At 41.8% G+C, this 21,251-nt stretch overlaps 1 protein-coding gene across 1 annotated transcript in view; it reads left to right on the forward strand.

Moving 5' to 3' along the window:
- Nucleotides 1–222: 222 nt before the first annotated feature.
- Nucleotides 223–21,251, forward strand: part of LOC115115226 (contactin-1a-like) — a 181,215-nt gene continuing 160,186 nt past the window's right edge. The window contains exon 1 of the mRNA XM_065022342.1: nt 223–435. The gene's annotated coding sequence lies outside the window, so the exon portion shown is untranslated. The remainder of the gene's footprint in view (nt 436–21,251) is intronic.

Here is a 21,251-nt window from a genome sequence, read left to right on the forward strand (position 1 = left end):
TCTTTAATCATGTAGAATGCTTCAGGCAACGCCATTCTCAAATATAATAGGCTAATGCATAGCCTACACAACACTTTCTCATTGAAGTGTTGCTGTCATCTAACCTAGACTACAGCTAATGCTGAAACTAAAAGATATGATGATCACAGTGCAGAATAACTAAAACAACACTCAGCTATGAGTCCGCCACGTCGTTTGTTCTGAAACAAACACATTCTGGACTGGATGGCTTCTCCGGTCGCCCAATGAAATAGCGCACCCCCCCATGTCCTAATGTCATAGCCCTCCATCCAATCGAAGAGGACGCGGCAGAGACTCTGCTGCCTGTCAGTTTCTTCCCGGATCTGAGCTCCTGAGCGCCCGGAGATGCAGTGCTGTTGATCCAGGTGTGAGTCTTGAAGGTTAATCGGACGGACGGATCGTCTGCTATTGCAGGTAAGAAGATGAACAGCTTCATTGATTCTATGTCTTATTTTATTATTTCTAGAAAATCTGGGTCTATGCAGCAATGGGCAAAAGCGAGGGAATCAGTGTTGTTTCCAGTGATTGAGATGGGAATGTAGTGATGGAACCTACCGCAATGCAGAATCGTAGACAATTTTGACAAGTTTGTGCAACATGCGTTCTCGTTCTATTCTGCCCAACTGCAAAACGGAGATTTTAGAGATGATCTTGAAGGGATGCTGTTTTCACGTTGATGGATAACGTTATTCTGGGTGAAATTAGAGGCATGCATTTTTTTCTTCAACAGACAGACAGATCAGAGCGCTGGCTGCATGGTTTTTGAGGGGAGGGATAGTGTGATTGTATTTGATCCACATTACGGATGATTAAACACCTGTGTGCTTAATTAATTATGTCATTCATAAAACCTTGAACGTATAAAATTGCCTACCGGTGGCATAATATCGATACCATTAGAGGTGGTTATTTTAGGGGCTATTCGCTTGTCCTTTCCTGATAATTTATTAAGCTAAAAAAAACATCCAGCTCCCCACTTCCAACAGTCCAATCCCACTTCCAACAGTCCAATCCCTGCAAGATGAATATGCCTTTTCATTATTATTCATTGCGTACGGCAGGAGATATAGATCGCTGGGTTCATTGTAATTTCAAAACGTCAGGAAACCACCTCATTCCGCTATAATGTCAGACAGGTTGTCAGCAAAGGTACCATGGGCGCGTCCTGCTTGGCTTTTCTCGGTTTTCTAGCTACTGGACGTTTACTGTATGCGCTATAAACGATACATTATAACTGGACACGCTGGACTATAAAATAATTATCATTTTGAATTCCTGCTTTAGTTAATTGCAGCTAGAATTTCATTCTGCATGACGTGTACAGGTGCTTCCGAGATCAAAGTCATTACTGCAACCCATAGCAACACTGTTACACAGTAGATGTAGTGAAGCTTTCTCCAGTCAACAGTGGCAGTGCTTAGCTGTCTATTAGATAACTTAGCGTTCGTACAGCATTTGTTACATCTGAAAGACTGACATTTGAGATACCTGAAAGATTGACAACTGAAGGACCTGGGCAGGGTGTCAATATTGAACCTGTAGCAGATACATTGGCTTGTTTTGTAGGGGCTGGATTTTATAAACTGGACTACTAATGCATCTCCAGCTGTCCTATGACCTGTTGTATACCATAGCAGACCTGGGTTCAAATAGTATGTGTCTTCTTTCAGATAATTCAGCTACTTGATTAAGCTTTCTTGGCACTATGGAGCCAATGTAATGGTTCCATAAGTACAAACCACGCCCATCCAGTGCTTCAGGCAGTCTCAATCTAATTCTCAAAGCATTTGAAATAAATCAATTACCCTTGAACCCAGCCCAGGTCTGCGTCTTGGGCTTTACATTGCCAGGCAGAGCTGGATGGAAATGAAGTTTGGATATTTTACATAAGTTCTTCCCTCTGTGCTTTGGAACAGGGTCAGCCCGAGCAGTCTGTCAGCCAGGCTAGATGAGGAACACTTTAAATAACAGTCACTGGCCCTCCAAAACATGGCTGGCTCGGCCCAGGCAGCGCTGTGTGTCCTATCATGCATTTCAAATTGGCAACCTCAGTGGGATTGGAGCGGTCATTGGGTTTGAAGTGTCCTCTGTCAGTGTTACTGTGATTCAATTGAACCCAGAGATATGGTCAGATAAGACAGGGAAAGGCTCAGCAACCCGAAATGAATTCAATAAATGAAAAAGTTGGCAAGGAAGAAAAAAAACAAATCCTGTGTGCATCGGCACCCTATCCGTTTTCACAGAGATAGAACTCAACAGAAACTCCTCTCTCTTTCATTGGCAGTAGGGTCTGATATTCATGATGAATGATAGGGATGAAACCCACGCAGAAGCAGAAGTGATTGGTGTTTGGTACGTGCAGAAGCAGAAGTGTTTGGTATGTGTAGAAGCAGAAGTGATTGGTGTTTGGTATGTGTAGAAGCAGAAGTGTTTGGTATGTGTAGAGGCAGAAGTGTTTGGTATGTGTAGAAGCAGAAGTGATTGGTGTGTGTAGAAGCAGAAGTGTTTGGTATGTGTAGAAGCAGAAGTGATTGGTGTTTGGTATGTGTAGAAGCAGAAGTGTTTGGTATGTGTAGAAGCAGAAGTGATTGGTGTTTGGTATGTGTAGAAGCAGAAGTGTTTGGTATGTGTAGAAGCAGAAGTGATTGGTGTTTGGTATGTGTAGAAGCAGAAGTGATTGGTGTTTGGTATGTGTAGAAGCAGAAGTGATTGGTGTTTTGGTATGTTTGTATGTGAAACAGAAGTGATTGGTGTTTGGTATGTGTAGAAGCAGAAGTGATTGTGTTTGGTATGTGTTTGTTTGGTATGTGTAGAAGCAGAAGTGATTGGTGTTTGGTATGTGTAGAAGCAGAAGTGTTTGGTATGTGTAGAAGCAGAAGTGTTTGGTGATTGGTATGTGTAGAAGCAGAAGTGATTGTGTTTGTGTATGTGCAGAAGTGATTGGTGTTTGGTATGTGTAGAAGCAGAAGTGATTGGTGTTTGTTTGAAGTGTTTGGTATGTGTAGAAGCAGAAGTGATTGGTGTTTGGTATTGTAGAAGCAGAAGTGATGTGTATGTGTAGAAGCAGAAGTGTTTGGTATGTGTAGAAGCAGAAGTGTTTGGTGTTTGGTATGTGTAGAAGCAGAAGTGAGTGTTTGGTATGTGTAGAAGCAGAAGTGTTTGTATGTTAGAAGCAGAAGTGTTTGTTTGGTGTTTGTGTAGAAGCAGAAGTGATTGGTGTTTGGTATGTGTAGAAGCAGAAGTGATTGGTGTTTGGTATGTGTAGAAGCAGAAGTGATTGGTGTTTGGTATGTGTAGAAGCAGAAGTGTTTGGTATGTTGAAGTGATTGGTGTTTGGTATGTGTAGAAGCAGAAGTGATTGGTGTTTGGTTGTAGAAGCAGAAGTGTTTGGTATGTGTAGAAGCAGAAGTGATTGGTGTTTGGTATGTGTAGAAGCAGAAGTGTTTGGTGTAGAAGCAGAAGTGATTGGTGTTTGGTATGTGTAGAAGCAGAAGTGATTGGTGTTTGGTATGTGTAGAAGCAGAAGTGTTTGGTATGTGTAGAAGCAGAAGTGTTTGGTGTTTGGTATGTGTAGAAGCAGAAGTGATTGGTGTTTGGTATGTGTAGAAGCAGAAGTGTTTGGTACGTGTAGAAGCAGAAGTGTTTGGTATGTGTAGAAGCAGAAGTGTTTGGTACGTGTAGAAGCAGAAGTGTTTGGTATGTGTAGAAGCAGAAGTGTTTGGTACGTGCAGAAGCAGAAGTGTTTGGTGTTTGGTATGTGTAGAAGCAGAAGTGTTTGGTGTTTGGTACGTGTAGAAGCAGAAGTGTTTGGTGTTTGGTACGTGCAGAAGCAGAAGTGATTGGTGTTTGGTATGTGTAGAAGCAGAAGTGATTGGTGTTTGGTATGTGTAGAAGCAGAAGTGTTTGGTGTTTGGTATGTGTAGAGAAGCAGAAGTGATTGGTGTTTGGTATGTGTAGAAGCAGAAGTGTTTGGTGTTTGGTACGTGCAGAAGCAGAAGTCTTTGGTACGTCAGATCTATTCCTGTGGCATGTCAACCTGTTGAGTAAAAGAGACCACACTCATTGGCTACAAAGAGTCCACACTCATTGGCCACGAAGAGACCACACTCATTGGCTATGAAGAGTCCACACTCATTGGCTACGAAGGGAACACACTCATTGGCGACGAAGGGACCACACTCATTGCCTACGAAGAGACCACACTCATTGCCTACGAAGAGACCACACACATTGCCTACGAAGAGACCACACTCATTGGCTACGAAGAGACCACACTCATTGGCTATGAAGAGACCACACACATTGGCTACAACATAGAACTTGGCCCTGCTACATGGTCCAAGCCAACCACACAATGGCAAAGCCATCAAAACATGGACCGTGTGTGTATTTTCAGACTGATATAGTTGGAGTGTTGCTGGTTTTTGGACTACTTCAGGTCCACAGCACAGTTGACTTTATGTAATGATACTCACTAGAGACATGTTGTTGGTGTAATATTACTGAATTGGTACAGATTCCTAACAAAACTGACTAACCCTCTTAGTTCTTAATCAGTGATTTCCAAAGCAGGAAAGTTGAGGTCTGGACGGCTGCCATTTAAGATCAAGGTACTCTCTAAGGACTTTCTGCAAGATTAGATTTGTCCCAAGATGTTCCTTCCCAAATCCAAACATTCCAAAGCTCTTTGGCAGAGAGTCAATGCATTAGCTGAGAGAGAGCTAAGATAGCCAGTCTGGAGATTTGGGTTTGATAATGAAGGTACTCTGGGACTCCAAGTGGCTGGCAAGCCTGGCATTTGGCATCAGAGGGGTTAGATTGTTAGGCAATGTTTGTTTGGTCACATGGAAGCAATGTTGGCCATTCAAGAAGAAAGACATTTCCAGATTTGTTGTTATTGAAAATGAACACACTTACTCAAGGGAAGTCTCTAAAACACAGCATGTTGAACGAACGGCAGACGAACGCTATATTTACATTCGGTGTGATGTGCGAGAGCCTTAAGGCTAAATTCATGGTGGTGGAGTGAACTCCCCTTTCCGCCTTTCCCCCCATCCTGCTGACAAACATGTGATGCTTTTGTCTTGATGGTCTCTTTAGATTGATGCTCTCGTCTCGATGATCTCTTTAGATTGTCCAGCTATTTCACCAAAGTCTTGATCAATAGAGAGAGGATCACTAATGGTACGACTAGCTGTCTAGCTGTGAGACACACAGAGACATGACGTCTTCATCTTCTTCTCTGTTTGCTCAGACACAGACCCCTCCACTGTTCAATTCAGAGCAAGAGAAAGACCCCCAGTCTCTACTGCCATCTCTGTGCTCTGTGCTCTGGCTTATCTCTGAATGTGTATAGTCCCTCCCCCCCTGCCAATATCTGTCTGTGCTGCAGGCCTGTCATTATCTCTGTTTGTGGGTTATTCTTCACTCTCCTGTCTCAGAATGGTTGGTCCCACTGGGCCATTGGGCCTCTGTTCAACCCTAGAGGGTTTGAAAAGGGACCCTCAGTCAGTTCCCAGTGCCTTATCTGTATCTGTATAGTCCTTACTGCAAATATCTGTATCTATAGTCCCTACTGCAAATATCTGTATCTATAGTCCCTACTGCCAATATCTGTATCTATAGTCCCTACTGCCAATATCTGTATCTATAGTCCCTACTGCAAATATCTGTATCTATAGTCCCTACTGCAAATATCTGTATCTATAGTCCCTACTGCAAATATCTGTATCTATAGTCCCTACTGCCAATATCTGTCTGTGCCACAGGCTTGTCATTCTCTGTCTCTCAGGGTTCTCCTCCACCCTCTGTCTCTCACGGTTCTCCTCCACCCTCTGTCTCTCACGGTTCTCCTCCACCCTCTGTCTCTCACGGTTCTCCTCCACCCTCCGTCTCTCAGGGTTCTCCTCCACCCTCCACCTGGTTTGCGGCTTGAATTCAGATTCTATTTCTGGTGCCATTGTTGTGTTGCCTAGTGCCTACCAGTTTCCAATGACTTCAAATGCTTGAGTTTGTTGCTAGGGCTTAGAAGGGCTAGTTATTTTTGCACATCTTTAAAGGTCCAATGCAACTGTTTTTATCTCAATATCGTATCATTTCTGGGTAACAATTGAGTACCATTCTGTGATTGTTTTCAATTAAAATTGTTTAAAAAATTGCATTTTAGCAAAGAGCAATTTCTCAAGCAAGAATTTTGCTGTTATTTGCAGGGAGGTTTGGAACTCTCTTTCTTATTGGTTTATTAACTAATTTACCGCCTGGTGATGTCACCAAGCAGTGCAAAACTTTCAGTTTCAGGAGGACTTTTCAAACAGCTCTTACACTAAAAGGGCATTATCATAATTGTCACAATTTCACAGTATTATTGAAATCTCAGAGTGTGAAAAAATATATAAAATACAGGCCAATCTAGTTTTTGACTGTACTGGACCTTTAAGGACTGTTATCAAGGCACTCAACTTGAAGAGATAAACGGATGCGTTTAGTGTGTTTTTATGTATTGTGTACTTTGGTATGATGTGTATGTGCGTGTGCGTACGTGCATGTGCATGTCAAGTGTGTGTGTGTGTGTGTGTAGTGCATGTGTGACTCATCGAGCCGTGAAGCCCTGCATTCCGTGATGTGTGTCCGCACATCTATAGCTACACTATGATATAGACTACCATACCCCTGCAGATACCTTTACACTATGATATAGACTACCATACCCCTGCAGAGACCTTTACACTATGATCCAGACTACCATACCCCTGCAGAGACCTTTACACTATGATATAGACTACCATACCACTGCAAAGACCTTTACACTATGATATAGACTACCATACCACTGCAGAGACCTTTACACTATGATATAGACTACCATACCCCTGCAGAGACCTTTACACTATGATCCAGACTACCATACCCCTGCAGAGACCTTTACACTATGATATAGACTACCATACCACTGCAAAGACCTTTACACTATGATATAGACTACCATACCACTGCAGATACCTTTACACTATGATATAGACTACCATACCACTGCAGAGACCTTTACACTATGATATAGACTACCATACCACTGCAGAGGCCTGTACACTATGATATAGACTACCATACCCCTGCAGAGACCTTTACACTATGATATAGACTACCATACCACTGCAGAGACCTTTACACTATGATCCAGACTACCATACCCCTGCAGAGACCTTTACACTATGATATAGACTACCATACCCCTGCAGAGGCCTTTACACTATGATACAGACTGCCCATACTCCTGCAGAGACCTTTACACTATGATATAGACTACCATACCACTGCAGAGACCTTTACACTATGCTATAGACTACCATACCCCTGCAGAGACCTTTACACTATGATATAGACTACCATACCCCTGCAGAGGCCTGTACACTATGATATAGACTACCATACCACTGCAGAGACCTTTACACTATGATACAGACTACCATACCCCTGCAGAGGCCTTTACACTATGATATAGACTACCATAACACTGTAGAGACCTTTACACTATGATATAGACTACCATACCCCTGCAGAGACCTTTACACTATGATATAGACTACCATACCACTGCAGAGACCTTTACACTATGATATAGACTACCATACCACTGCAGAGACCTTTACACTATGATATAGACTACCATACCACTGCAGAGACCTTTACACTATGATATAGACTACCATACCCCTGCAGAGACCTTTACACTATGATATAGACTACCATACCCCTGCAGAGACCTTTACACTATGATATAGACTACCATACCACTGTAGAGACCTTTACACTATGATATAGACTACCATACCACTGCAGAGACCTTTACACTATGATATAGACTACCATACCCCTGCAGAGGCCTTTACACTATGATATAGACTACCATACCACTGCAGAGACCTTTACACTATGATATAGACTACCATACCACTGCAGAGACCTTTACACTATGATATAGACTACCATACCCCTGCAGAGACCTTTACACTATGATATAGACTACCATACCCCTGCAGAGGCCTTTACACTATGATATAGACTACCATACCACTGCGGAGACCTTTACACTATGATATAGACTACCATACCACTGCAGAGACCTTTACACTATGATATAGACTACCATACCCCTGCAGAAACCTTTACACTATGATATAGACTACCATACCACTGCAGAGGCCTGTACACTATGATATAGATTACCATACCACTGCAGAGACCTTTACACTATGATCCAGACTACCATACCCCTGCAGAGGCCTGTACACTATGATATAGACTACCATACCCCTGCAGAGACCTTTACACTATGATATAGACTACCATACCCCTGCAGAGGCCTTTACACTATGATATAGACTACCATACCCCTGCAGAGGCCTTTACACTATGATATAGACTACCATACCACTGTAGAGACCTTTACACTATGATATAGACTACCATACCACTGCAGAGACCTTTACACTATGATATAGACTGCCATACCACTGCAGAGACCTTTACACTATGATATAGACTACCATACACCTGCAGAGGCCTTTACACTATGATATAGACTACCATACCACTGCAGAGGTGTGGGACATAAAACGCTGAATATCTTCCTCCAGTCGTGAAGTAGATTCTTATTTAGATCAGCTATTTTTACGATATCAAAGTCCCATTGCAATTTAGACCCTTAGTTCTCAATCTCACAACAAGGCTGTTTGAAAGTGATATTTGCCATTTACTGGTAGAAGACTGATGACTTAATGGATAACCGGTTTGCCTTTGTTGATGAAACGGCTTAATAGAGGAACATGCATCATAATCAGAATACCTAAGGAAGATTTGTTGCCTAGTCGTGTAATGTTATGCATGTGTTTGTGCGTATGGTGCATCCCCCAATCTTATCAGTGTGATTCGGTTTGCTGTGACTTCCTCAGTCATATGGAGGTTGTCTTTCTGCCAACGAGACGTCTCATTCTAATAAAGTGATAATGCCAGAGAAGCCGGTGTTTGGAGGATATCGTCGAGGGCCGTCAAACCGTGCCAATACAGTATATTCTCCAATATGTTGGGTTACCAACATATTCAAATAAAGATTGACATATTTTCATATTTTTTTTAAAATTTTGATTAATTTATTCATACTATTTCATCCTTCCACAAGCTATAGTCCCGACACAAATCGAAGGTTGCTAGCCAACCTGGCTGGTTGTTCGTTCTATTGGTTCGGTTGCCAGAGACGCGACCCAGTCGTTCAATCTTTATGTTTTGTACCCAGTCATTTGTTCTATGTGTTCCAGTGACATATTGGCTGGTAATGTTCTTATCCCTTGCTTGCTAGCTAGCCAACTATGGCTAACTTACAGTCACCTCAAACAGGGCAGCTAGAATAACAACAGTAGCTGCATTTACATGTGTTTAAGCAGTTTTTTTAGTGACATTTATTTGGCTACATCCATAACAATGAGCTAATCAGGCTCCATTTAGCCTGGCATAGAACATGTGCTCTCTCATCAGACGAGTTAGCCAACAACACAGCTAACACAATTTCTTCAAACTGAAGCTGGAAAGACTGCAAACTAGCTAAACTTTATTTCATTTTTTCTTTTTTCAATTGATGCCAGTTGAGTCATGTTTTCGACAGGCTGAGCAACACTTCTTGACTGTCTGTTTCGTCCCAACTCGTTCATTACTACAGAACAGCTGGAGATCAAATTTGAATATTGATTCAATGTTGCAAATGTCGGAGAGACAGACAGCAAGTTTATACAAATCTCCACTGTTGAAAACTAACTGTTAGCCTAAAAGAAATTTGAAATAATGTCTATATGATTTTTATAGAGGAGATCAAGTTTATAAATTGCCTGGCTGGGTTGAGGAGACAGTGGATTTCGCAGTAAATAGGCATTTTAACGTCATAGATTTAGCCAGTTGTAACTTGTGGAAAAGACACCGTCTGGAATGCGATTTTAAGACATCAGCATTCAGGATTAGAACCACACGCTGTATGAATCAGATTACCGCCTTTCCATTAAGATACTGTTCCATTAGACAAAGAGGACTTTTAGGAAATTGACTCGTTTATCTACCTCCATTGCTGCTCTCACAGGGTAAAGAAGATGACATTGATAGATGTCCGATACGTCTGGTGCCGCATTGGCTGAACGTATTAACTGGTAGTGATGAGGTTGATGGTAAATGGGAATGGTCTTTGTCCAGTAGGCCTATATCACTCATAGGGTGAGTCCCAAATGTCATCAAATCTAGTGCACTGTATAGGGAATAGGGGTACATCTGGGACGAGACAATATACAAGTAGTGATGTATGAAATGTTATAATCATTACTTTACATTTTGGTTTGTAACTGAGTGTTGGTTGTACAATGACTAAAATAGCCTTGCTTTCCATAACACTTGATGAAAACATAATCAGATTTGGACTGTTGCTTAGTAAGTTACTTTCTATGGGTGTGTTACTGGGTTCAATTTGACAAGAGGATTGAACCTTTCTATGGGTGTGTTACTGGGTTCAATTTGACAAGAGGATTGAACCTTTCTATGGGTGTGTTACTGGGTTCAATTTGACAAGAGGATTGAACCTTTCTATGGTTCGTCTCTTGACTTCCAATCTGCCTCTGAGATATTTTTAGTTTTTACAATACAAAGTACATCTTTGGGGAGATGTGCACCTAATTTAGAAGTAGATTACAAAGGGTGGCCCTTCCACTGCTAATTTAAGTTTTAGAGATTGCTCCCTCTCTCTAACATGTTATGTTCTGTACTCTTTCTTTTCTCTCTCTCTTTCCCTTCTCTCTCTCTCTCTCTCTCATAATATTGGTCTGTGACCGCTAAATCCACGTCAATGACAGCGTGAGTGCCAACTATTTTGGTGGCTTAGCATCTTACCCTTATCAGTCTTGGCTCCAATATTTTCAATTTCGTTCCCTGACAATATCAAAAGCTATTTTGTTCCTTCTAATAGCTAATTCTATTTTGGTGGCTACATACTGGATGCTAAAGAGTTTAATCCATAACGATGATCAGAAGGAAACTATGACCAAGTCAACAGGGAAAGGCGAGTTTTCACTAATTAGTAAGTCGATTTTAAGTCTCTTAATGTGGTGTGGTGTGGACATGTTAATTAACGTGGGTGCTTAAAGTGTCAAGTTTACCTATGTGTACCAGCTATGTAGCAGAAAGATTATTTTACATTACTCATTGTGTGGGCTGTATTCTCACTGGGGAGGCTAGAACCATCTGTTTAGCTGGATATTTATTATAGGCCTAGATTTTGTCCAATATATTGTCCAAACAGAATTTATTTGGAGAATGCACATATAGGTTATGTATATCAAGGTAGAGAAACTCTATTCCTCTGTCGTTTCCCACCAAAATAAGTGTATCCTTACGGAGAAAACATGTGAATTTCACATGCTAACACGTAAAGTGTCCCAAAAAAACATGTTTTCATGTGATCTTATGTGAAGTCAATGTGATAGCATGTGACAACATGAAACTACACGTTGAAGTGTTCCAAAAACACGTTTTCACATGTGAACTTTCATGTGAAATAATGTGAATTTCCACATGTGAAAGGGTAAGACACTATAGAGAGCTTTTCTTACTCGAGAAAGAGCAAGCATGGATTGTTGACTAAGGTACATACAGTGAGCTCCAAAAGTAATGGGACAGTGACACATTTGTTGTTGTTTTGGCTCTGTACTCCAGCACGTTGGATGTGAAATGATTCAGTGACTATGAGGTTAAAGTTCAGACTGTCAGCTATAATTGGAGGGTATTTTCATCCATATTGGGTGAACCGTAGAGAACATGCGTCAAACTCATTCCACAGAGGGCCGAGTGTCTGCGGGTCTTTGCTCCAACCTTGTACTTGATGGATGAATTAAGGTCACTAATTAGTAAGAATTCCCCTCACCTGGTTGTCTTGCTCTTAATTGAAAGGAAAAAACAAAACCAGCAGACACTCTGCCCTCCGTGGAATGAGTTTGACACCCCTGATTTAAAAATTACATCACTTATTTTTACCAAAAGACAAATTCACTTTTATGTGTATTAAAGTAGTACAATTTTACTATTTGGTCCCATATTCCCAGCACGCAATGACCACATCAAGCTTGTGACTCTACAAACTTGTTGGATGCTTTTGCTGTTTGTTTTGGTTGTGTTTCAGATCAATTTGTGCCCAATAGAAATGAATGGTAAATAATGTATTTTCATTATGTGTCACGCCCTGACCTTAGAGATCCTTTTTATGTCTCTATTTGGTTTGGTCAGGGTGTGATTTGGGGTGAGTATTCTATGTTCTATTATTTGTATTTCTATGTTTGGCCGGGTAGGGTTCTCAATCAGGGACAGCTGTCTATCGTTGTCTCTGATTGAGAACTATACTTAGGTAGCCCTTTTTCCCACCTGTCTTTGTGGGGAGTTGACTTTGTTTATGGCACATAGCCTTTAGCGGCACAGTTTGTTCTGTAGTGTTTATTGTTTTGCTCTGTAGTGTTTATTGTTTGGTTCGGCTTCTTTTCTAATAAAAATAATATGTACGCTGACCACGCTGCACCTTGGTCCTCTTCATTCAACGGCCATGACATTATGGCGTCACTTTTATTGTAAATAAGAATAAAATATGTTTCTCAACACTTCTACATTAATGTGGATGATTACAAATAGTCCTAAATTAATCGTGGATAATGATGAGTGAGAAAATTACAGAGGCATAAATATCATACCCCATCAAAAATGGCTAGCATGTCTTGGGGGCATGATATTTGTGCGGCTAACTTTTTTGGAGCTCACTGTAAATGCTAATGAGTAGTGGACCTCTTGTCTAGTAAAACTGTTTATATTCTCACCTTGGCAGTCACAGTGTAACAAAACAGTTATAAACAACAAGCAGATAAACTGTTGAATGTTGATTTCTTGTCCAAATATTATGTGGCTAACCTAGAAGCCACACATTTGAAGGATTCCCTTTCTCATGCCCGAACAGATGATTTTGTATGATTAGTGGTTTGTGGGTTTCTGTTTGCTATTGCCTTCTCTATTCAAACAGTCACATCTGTCATCTCTGCTGTCGAGATATGATAAGAATTCAGACACCCTATTCCACTAGAACCATGGTTTCTGAGCTCAGACTGGCTCCCTCTGAGAGGCTTTGTGAATACAGGCCCTGATGTGTTGCTGTGCATTTGATGAAGCTGTTAGTTAAATACTCATTCTCAGCAATGTTTAATCCTATTTAGATAAACCCTAATCCTTCTTTACTAATCTGTCCTCATTGTCATGATATCTTCTGTACATGTATACACACACTTATTCAGTGGTAGTTTATATTCACTTATTCAGTGGTAGTTTATATTCCCTTATTCAGTGGTAGTTTATATTCCCTTATTCAGTGGTAGTTTATATTCCCTTATTCAGTGGTAGTTTATATTCCCTTATTCAGTGGTAGTTTATATCCCTTTATTCAGTGGTAGTTTATATTCCCTTATTCAGTGGTAGTTTATATTCCCTTATTCAGTGGTAGTTTATATTCCCTTATTCAGTGGTAGTTTATATTCCCTTATTCAGTGGTAGTTTATATTCCCTTATTCAGTGGTAGTTTATATTCCCTTATTCAGTGGTAGTTTATATTCCCTTATTCAGTGGTAGTTTATATTCCCTTATTCAGTGGTAGTTTATATTCCCTTATTCAGTGGTAGTTTATATTCCCTTATTCAGTGGTAGTTTATATTCCCTTATTCAGTGGTAGTTTATATTCCCTTATTCAGTGGTAGTTTATATTCCCCTATTCAGTGGTAGTTTATATTCCCTTATTCAGTGGTAGTTTATATTCCCTTATTCAGTGGTAGTTTATATTCCCTTATTCAGCGGTAGTTTATATTCCCTTATTCAGTGGTAGTTTATATTCCCTTATTCAGTGGTAGTTTATATTCCCTTATTCAGTGGTAGTTTATATTCCCTTATTCAGTGGTAGTTTATATTCCCTTATTCAGTGGTAGTTTATATTCCCTTTATTCAGTGGTAGTTTATATTCCCTTATTCAGTGGTAGTTTATAAATCAAATCAAATTCAAATTTTATTTGTCACATACACATGGTTAGCAGATGTTAATGCGAGTGTAGCGAAATGCTTGTGCTTCTAGTTCCGACAATGCAGTGATAACCAACAAGTAATCTAACTAACAATTCCAAAACTACTGTCTTATACTCAGTGTAAGGGGATAAGGAATATGTACATAAGGATATATGAATGAGTGATGGTACAGAGCAGCATACAGTAGATGGTATCGAGTACAGTATATACATATGAGATGAGTATGTAGACAAAGTAAACAAAGTGGCATAGTTAAAGTGGCTAGTGACATAAGAATGCAGTCGATGATCTAGAGTACAGTATATACATATGCATATGAGATGAATAATGTAGGGTAAGTAACATTATATAAGGTAGCATTGTTTAAAGTGGCTAGTGATATATTTACATCATTTCCCATCAATTCCCATTATTAAAGTGGCTGGAGTTGGGTCAGTGTCAATGACAGCGTGTTGGCAGCAGCCACTCAATGTTAGTGGTGGCTGTTTAACAGTCTGATGGCCTTGAGATAGAAGCTGTTTTTCAGTCTCTCGGTCCCAGCTTTGATGCACCTGTACTGACCTCGCCTTCTGGATGATAGCGGGGTGAACAGGCAGTGGTTCGGGTGGTTGATGTCCTTGATGATCTTTATGGCCTTCCTGTAACATCGGGTGGTGTAGGTGTCCTGGAGGGCAGGTAGTTTGCCCCGGTGATGCGTTGTGCAGACCTCACTACCCTCTGGAGAGCCTTACGGTTGAGGGCGGAGCAGTTGCCGTACCAGGCGGTGATACAGCCCGCCAGGATGCTCTCGATTGTGCACCTGTAGAAGTTTGTGAGTGCTTTTGGTGACAAGCCGAATTTCTTCAGCCTCCTGAGGTTGAAGAGGCGCTGCTGCGCCTTCTTCACGACGCTGTCAGTGTGAGTGGACCAATTCAGTTTGTCTGTGATGTGTATGCCGAGGAACTTAAAACTTGCTACCCTCTCCACTACTGATCCATCGATGTGGATAGGGGGTGTTCCCTCTGCTGTTTCCTGAAGTCCACAATCATCTCCTTAGTTTTGTTGACGTTGAGTGTGAGGTTATTTTCCTGACACCACACTCCGAGGGCCCTCACCTCCTCCCTGTAGGCCGTCTCGTCGTTGTTGGTAATCAAGCCTACCACTGTTGTGTCGTCCGCAAACTTGATGATTGAGTTGGAGGCGTGCATGGCCACGCAGTCGTGGGTGAACAGGGAGTACAGGAGAGGGCTCAGAACGCACCCTTGTGGGGCCCCCGTGTTGAGGATCAGCGGGGAGGAGATGTTGTTGCCTACCCTCACCACCTGTGGGCGGCCCGTCAGGAAGTCCAGTACCCAGTTGCACAGGGCGGGGTCGAGACCCAGGGTCTCGAGCTTGATGACGAGCTTGGAGGGTACTATGGTATTGAATGCCGAGCTGTAGTCGATGAACAGCATTCTCACATAGGTATTCCTCTTGTCCAGGTGGGTTAGGGCAGTGTGCAGTGTGGTTGAGATTGCATCGTCTGTGGACCTATTTGGGCGGTAAGCAAATTGGAGTGGGTCTAGGGTGTCAGGTAGGGTGGAGGTGATATGGTCCTTGACTAGTCTCTCAAAGCACTTCATGATGACGGAAGTGAGTGCTACGGGGCGGTAGTCGTTTAGCTCAGTTACCTTAGCTTTCTTGGGAACAGGAACAATGGTGGCCCTCTTGAAGCATGTGGGAACAGCAGACTGGTATAGGGATTGATTGAATATGTCCGTAAACACACCGGCCAGCTGGTCTGCGCATGCTCTGAGGGCGCGGCTGGGGATGCCGTCTGGGCCTGCAGCCTTGCGAGGGTTAACACGTTTAAATGTCTTACTCACCTCGGCTGCAGTGAAGGAGAGACCGCATGTTTTCGTTGCAGGCCGTGTCAGTGGCACTGTATTGTCCTCAAAGCGGGCAAAAAAGTGATTTAGTCTGCCTGGGAGCAAGACATCCTGGTCCGTGACTGGGCTGGGTTTCTTCTTGTAGTCCGTGATTGACTGTAGACCCTGCCACATGCCTCTTGTGTCTGAGCCATTGAATTGAGATTCCACTTTGTCTCTGTACTGACGCTTAGCTTGTTTAATAGCCTTGCGGAGGGAATAGCTGCATTGTTTATATTCGGACATATTACCAGACACCTTGCCCTGATTAAAAGCAGTGGTTCGCGCTTTCAGTTTCACGCGAATGCTGCCATCAATCCACGGTTTCTGGTTTGGGAATGTTTTTATCGTTGCTATGGGAACGACATCTTCGACGCACGTTTATATTCCCTTATTCAGTGGTAGTTTATATTCCCTTATTCAGTGGTAGTTTATATTCCCTTTATTCAGTGGTAGTTTATATTCCCTTATTCAGTGGTAGTTTATATTCCCTTATTCAGTGGTAGTTTATATTCACTTATTCAGCGGTAGTTTATATTCCCTTATTCAGTGGTAGTTTATATTCCCTTATTCAGTGGTAGTTTATATTCCCTTATTCAGTGGTAGTTTATATTCCCTTATTCAGCTGTAGTTTATATTCACTTATTCAGTGGTAGTTTATATCCCTTTATTCAGAGATGGAACAGCTGTAGAGATCCATTAAGAACACAAGTCATTATCGTGATATCTGTGCATGTACATTTAGTACATTTCCTGGAATCCTCTTCAATGCTATAGAATCACTGTGATTCCAATTAAGAACACAGCACTATTCCTTCCTTGGTTCTGAGCTACTCCTGGGGCCTCTGCCTCTCTCTGTTGCCTGTTGCTATGGTGCCTGGAAGGAGCAGGACAGGGACATGACTAAGTCTTCCTCAACACCTCCACCACTTCGTCCATCATTTACCTATGTGTTTTGAATCATTTCAGTCGTGTAAATCATCCGAAACCAGTGTTAGGAACGTGCTGTGCCGTTAAGGATAAGTTATGATTGCTCACAGGCGTGAGTGATCGGCTAGGTCGGGGGCAGATTGCAGAGCCGTGAGGCTGGAGTGCATTTGATTGAATGTTGAATGTGTGTTTGTTGAAAGAGGCAGACATATGGGCTATATTGGATAACACCAACCCCTCCTGCATGACAGATGACAGGCCCTGCTGCATTTGAACTAGATGGTAATAAAGTCTGTAGTAGTTGTCTTGGTGATGGGTTGAATAACTGACGGACTGGAAGGCTGCTCTAACTGTAATCAGGAATGCCCTTGGTGTGAAGGAGAAGTTAGTTGCTTCTTAAAGCCACCTTTCCCCCTATATACTGCATTACTTTTGACCCGCGTCCACAGGGCCCATAGGCTATAGAGTGGCATTTGGGATGTATCCGTAGACTAGCTGTATTGCTGTGTGACCTCGAGCCTCTTGTGGGGGAGGGTCTGTGAGTGGGAAGCTGCTGCAGATGAAAGGCTAATAGCACTGCCAGCCCTGCAGCCAACAGGCGAGGTGTGTGTGTGTGTGTGTGTGTGTGTGTGTGTGTGTGTGTGTGTGTGTGTGTGTGTGTGTGTGTGTGTGTGTGTGTGTGTGTGGAACACAGAGATGGACAGAATACTGCTCTTGGAGAAAGCCTCATTATACATTTAAAGCATCATGTGTTCCCTTTCTTGTTTATGGATCAATGGTTTACCTTCCTACTGGCTCCAGACAGACTGAAGTGCATTTAAAACCCAGAAATCCCATTATCCCTGGCAGGGATGGGAAGCTAACACTAACACCGCTCATTCTCAGACAGAGAAATGGGCCTCACTCAGAAACAGTCATGGGTTCAAATACTATTTAAAAAATTTCAAAAAATCTGAGGGCTCTATTTTCTACAGGAGTTAAGGTGGCGCTAGTGTCAAACGCAATTTCGTCACGTAAAAACTGCCGCATTGACATTTTCCAGCCCTATCCCCAGGTTCAGCAATTTACCTGTCTAAGATCAGTACGCCTGCACTCAGATGGGAGGGGTTGGAAATATTTAGGCATGTCCTTAAAAACATGATCCGATGTGTTAATTTCAGGCAGCGCTGGCAGGGATATTTAAGACCAACCAAAAGCTGTTTAGCGGTAACGCAGTTGGTTTTGACAGCGGTTACGCAGCCCATCCAGCCGTGACGCACACTGCCCATATGCACATGGAACAAGAGTAGCCTAATGTGCTGTTGGTGCCTGTATACTTTGTATTTAGAAACCTACAAAACGAATGTGTTTTCCCCTTTCGTTTTATTTGTCCTGCCCAATGCAATCGCAAAGTAGTCAAGACTGTCAAAAAAGGGTTTGGCTCCTGAGACCGCTTTGAAATAAACCTTAATCACCCGAAGCTTTATTAAAATATTCAGTTTGAGCGGAGTTCAACAGTGAGCTGACCATCCCTTTTTGTCTATGCTTTGTATGCAGGCCCGCATTATTTTAGCATGCAGGTCCCGTTTTGGATGTGCGTACAACCCTCAATAGTCTGCGTTGTTTTAATATTATATGCCCACGGGGAGAAATGTTGGTGCCTGTAAATGTGACATTTTAATGGGCCTATTTAAAACAAGTTGTTTTGTTTACAATTTGATTAGAATGATTCATTCTATTTTTTAGGCCTTATCAATAATTCATTTAATCTAGTTTATTGACAAAGTCAGGCATGTCCATGGGTCAGCCATAATGTAATTTACGCTAGGCCTAGCTCCTATATCAGGGTGAATGCTATTGAAGACATACATTTACTTAGAACAATGTGGAATGCAAATGGATTCAAGTTAACGCAAAGATATATGTTTTTTGTTTCTGTAAGCCTTTTAACAAACAATAACTTGTTTATTCATCAAGGCCCAGACCGTTTGCGCCAATGCCAGCGTGTGTGCCTATAATTGTAATAATGAAAATAGTGAAAATAGCAAAACTATTTCTGACACACCTGAACCTATAGAGCTACCTTCTGCGCTTAGATTGACCATTGCATTAGGTTTGTTAAAAATATAGCCAGGAGTGTTTGCTTTAGCCCAGCCTGGAGTGCCAGGTGGGAGGGCCTTGCACTTTTGGGACTTTTCTATTGGTTCCAATGCAACAGGCAAGCTCAATCAAGCACAGATAAGGTACAGTTGAAGTCGGAAGTTTACATACACCTTAGCCAAATACATTTAAACTCAGTTTTTCACAATTCCTGACATTTAATCCTCGTAAAAATCCCCTGTCTTCGGTCAGTTAGGATCACCACTTTATTTTAAGAATGTGAAATGTCAGAATAATAGTAGAGGCAAAGATTTATTACAGCTTTTATTTCTTTCATCACATTCCCAGTGGGTCAGAAGTTTACATACACTCAATTAGTATTTGGTAGCATTGCCTTTAAATTGTTTAACTTGGGTCAAACGTTTCAGGTAGCCTTCCACAAACTTCCCACAATAAGTTGGGTGAATTTTGGCCATTCCTCCTGACAGAGCTGGTGTAACTGAGTCAGGTTTGTAGGCCTCCTTGCTCACACATGCTTTTTCAGTTCTGCCCACACATTTTCTATAGAATTGAGGTCAGGGCTTTCTGATGACCACTCCAATACTGTTACTTTGTTGTCCTTAAGCCATTTTGCCACAACTTTGGAAGTATGCTTGGAGTCATTGTCCATTTGGAAGACCCATTTGCAACCAAGCTTTAACGTCTTGAGATGTTGCTTCAATATATCCACATAATTCCCCTACCTCATGATGCCATCTATTTTGTGAACTGCACCAGTCCCTCCTGCAGGAAAGCACCCCCACAACATGATGCTGCCATCCCCGTGCTTCACGGTTGGGCTGGTGTTCTTCGGCTTGCAATCCTCCCCCATTTTCCTGGTCATTATTGCCAAACAGTTCTAATTTTGTTTCATCAGACATTTCTTCAAAAAGTATGATCTTTGTCCCTATGTACAGTTGCAAACCGTAGTCTGGCTTTTTTATGGCGGTTTTGGAGCAGTGTCTTCTTCCTTGCTCAGTGGCCTTTCAGGTTATGTCGATAGAGGACTCGTTTTACTGTGGACATAGATACTTTTGTACCTGTTTCCTCCAGTATCTTCAAAAGGTCGTTTGCTGTTGTTCTGGGATTGATTTGCACTTTTCGCTGCTGTTGTTCTGGGATTGATTTGCACTTTTCGCACCAAAGTACATTCATCTCTAGGAGACAGAATACGTCTCCTTCCTGAGCGGTATGATGGCTGCGTGGTCCCATGGTGTTTATACTTGCATATTATTGTTTGTATGTACGTGGTAACTTCAGGCGTTTGGAAATTGCTCCCAAGGATGAACCAGACTTGTGGAGGTCTACAATTTCTTTTCTGAGGTCTTGGTTGATATTCCCATGATGTCAAGCAAAGAGGCACTGAGTTTGAAGGTAGGCCTTGAAATACATCCACAGGTACACCTCCAATTGACTCAAATGATGTCAATTAACCTATCAGAAGCTCCCAAAGCCATGACATCATTTTCTGGAATTTTCCAAGCTGTTTAAAGGCACAGTCAACTTAGTGTATGTAAACTTCTGACCCACTGGAATTGTGATACAGTGAATTATAAGTGAAATAATCTGTCTGTAAACAATTGTTGGAAAAATGACTTGTGTCATGCACAAAGTAGATATCCTAACCGACTTGCCAAAACTATAGTTTGTTAATTAACAAGAAATGTGTGGAGTGGCTGAAAATGAGTTTTAATGAGTGTATGTAAACTACCGACTTCAACTCTATATTAAATAATGTTCAAACAGTATTTGAACTCTGCTCTGCGAGTCCCTCTGCTATCCCCATTATTCATAAAAGCCCGTGTGTTGATCTACCATGGTAATTTACTGCCTCCGTCTGGAGCCAGCTATGCATTATTAGATTCCCCATCTTATCAAGATTGCATCCATAAATATCCATATTACTCCCCTTTTTCTGTTGTTTATGAAAGGTTTGGATCATTTGGAGAGGTGTTTGTACACTGTGCTATTTGATCATTCTGAAAACGTTCAGCATTCAATCACATTGTTCTTCAGTGAGAGGTTGTTGTGGTGCTCAGTTGAATCGATGTGATGGAGGTTGGGATCATCTTGTGTACTACAAAGGACCAGGCCAGGGCTAATGTTTATTACTGTCATCTTGAATTACGAAAGTCACGACCAACATTGGGTTGGTATTGATTTAACACT

Source organism: Oncorhynchus nerka, linkage group LG9a (genome assembly GCF_034236695.1).
Source record: "Oncorhynchus nerka isolate Pitt River linkage group LG9a, Oner_Uvic_2.0, whole genome shotgun sequence".
NCBI lineage: Eukaryota > Metazoa > Chordata > Actinopteri > Salmoniformes > Salmonidae > Oncorhynchus > Oncorhynchus nerka.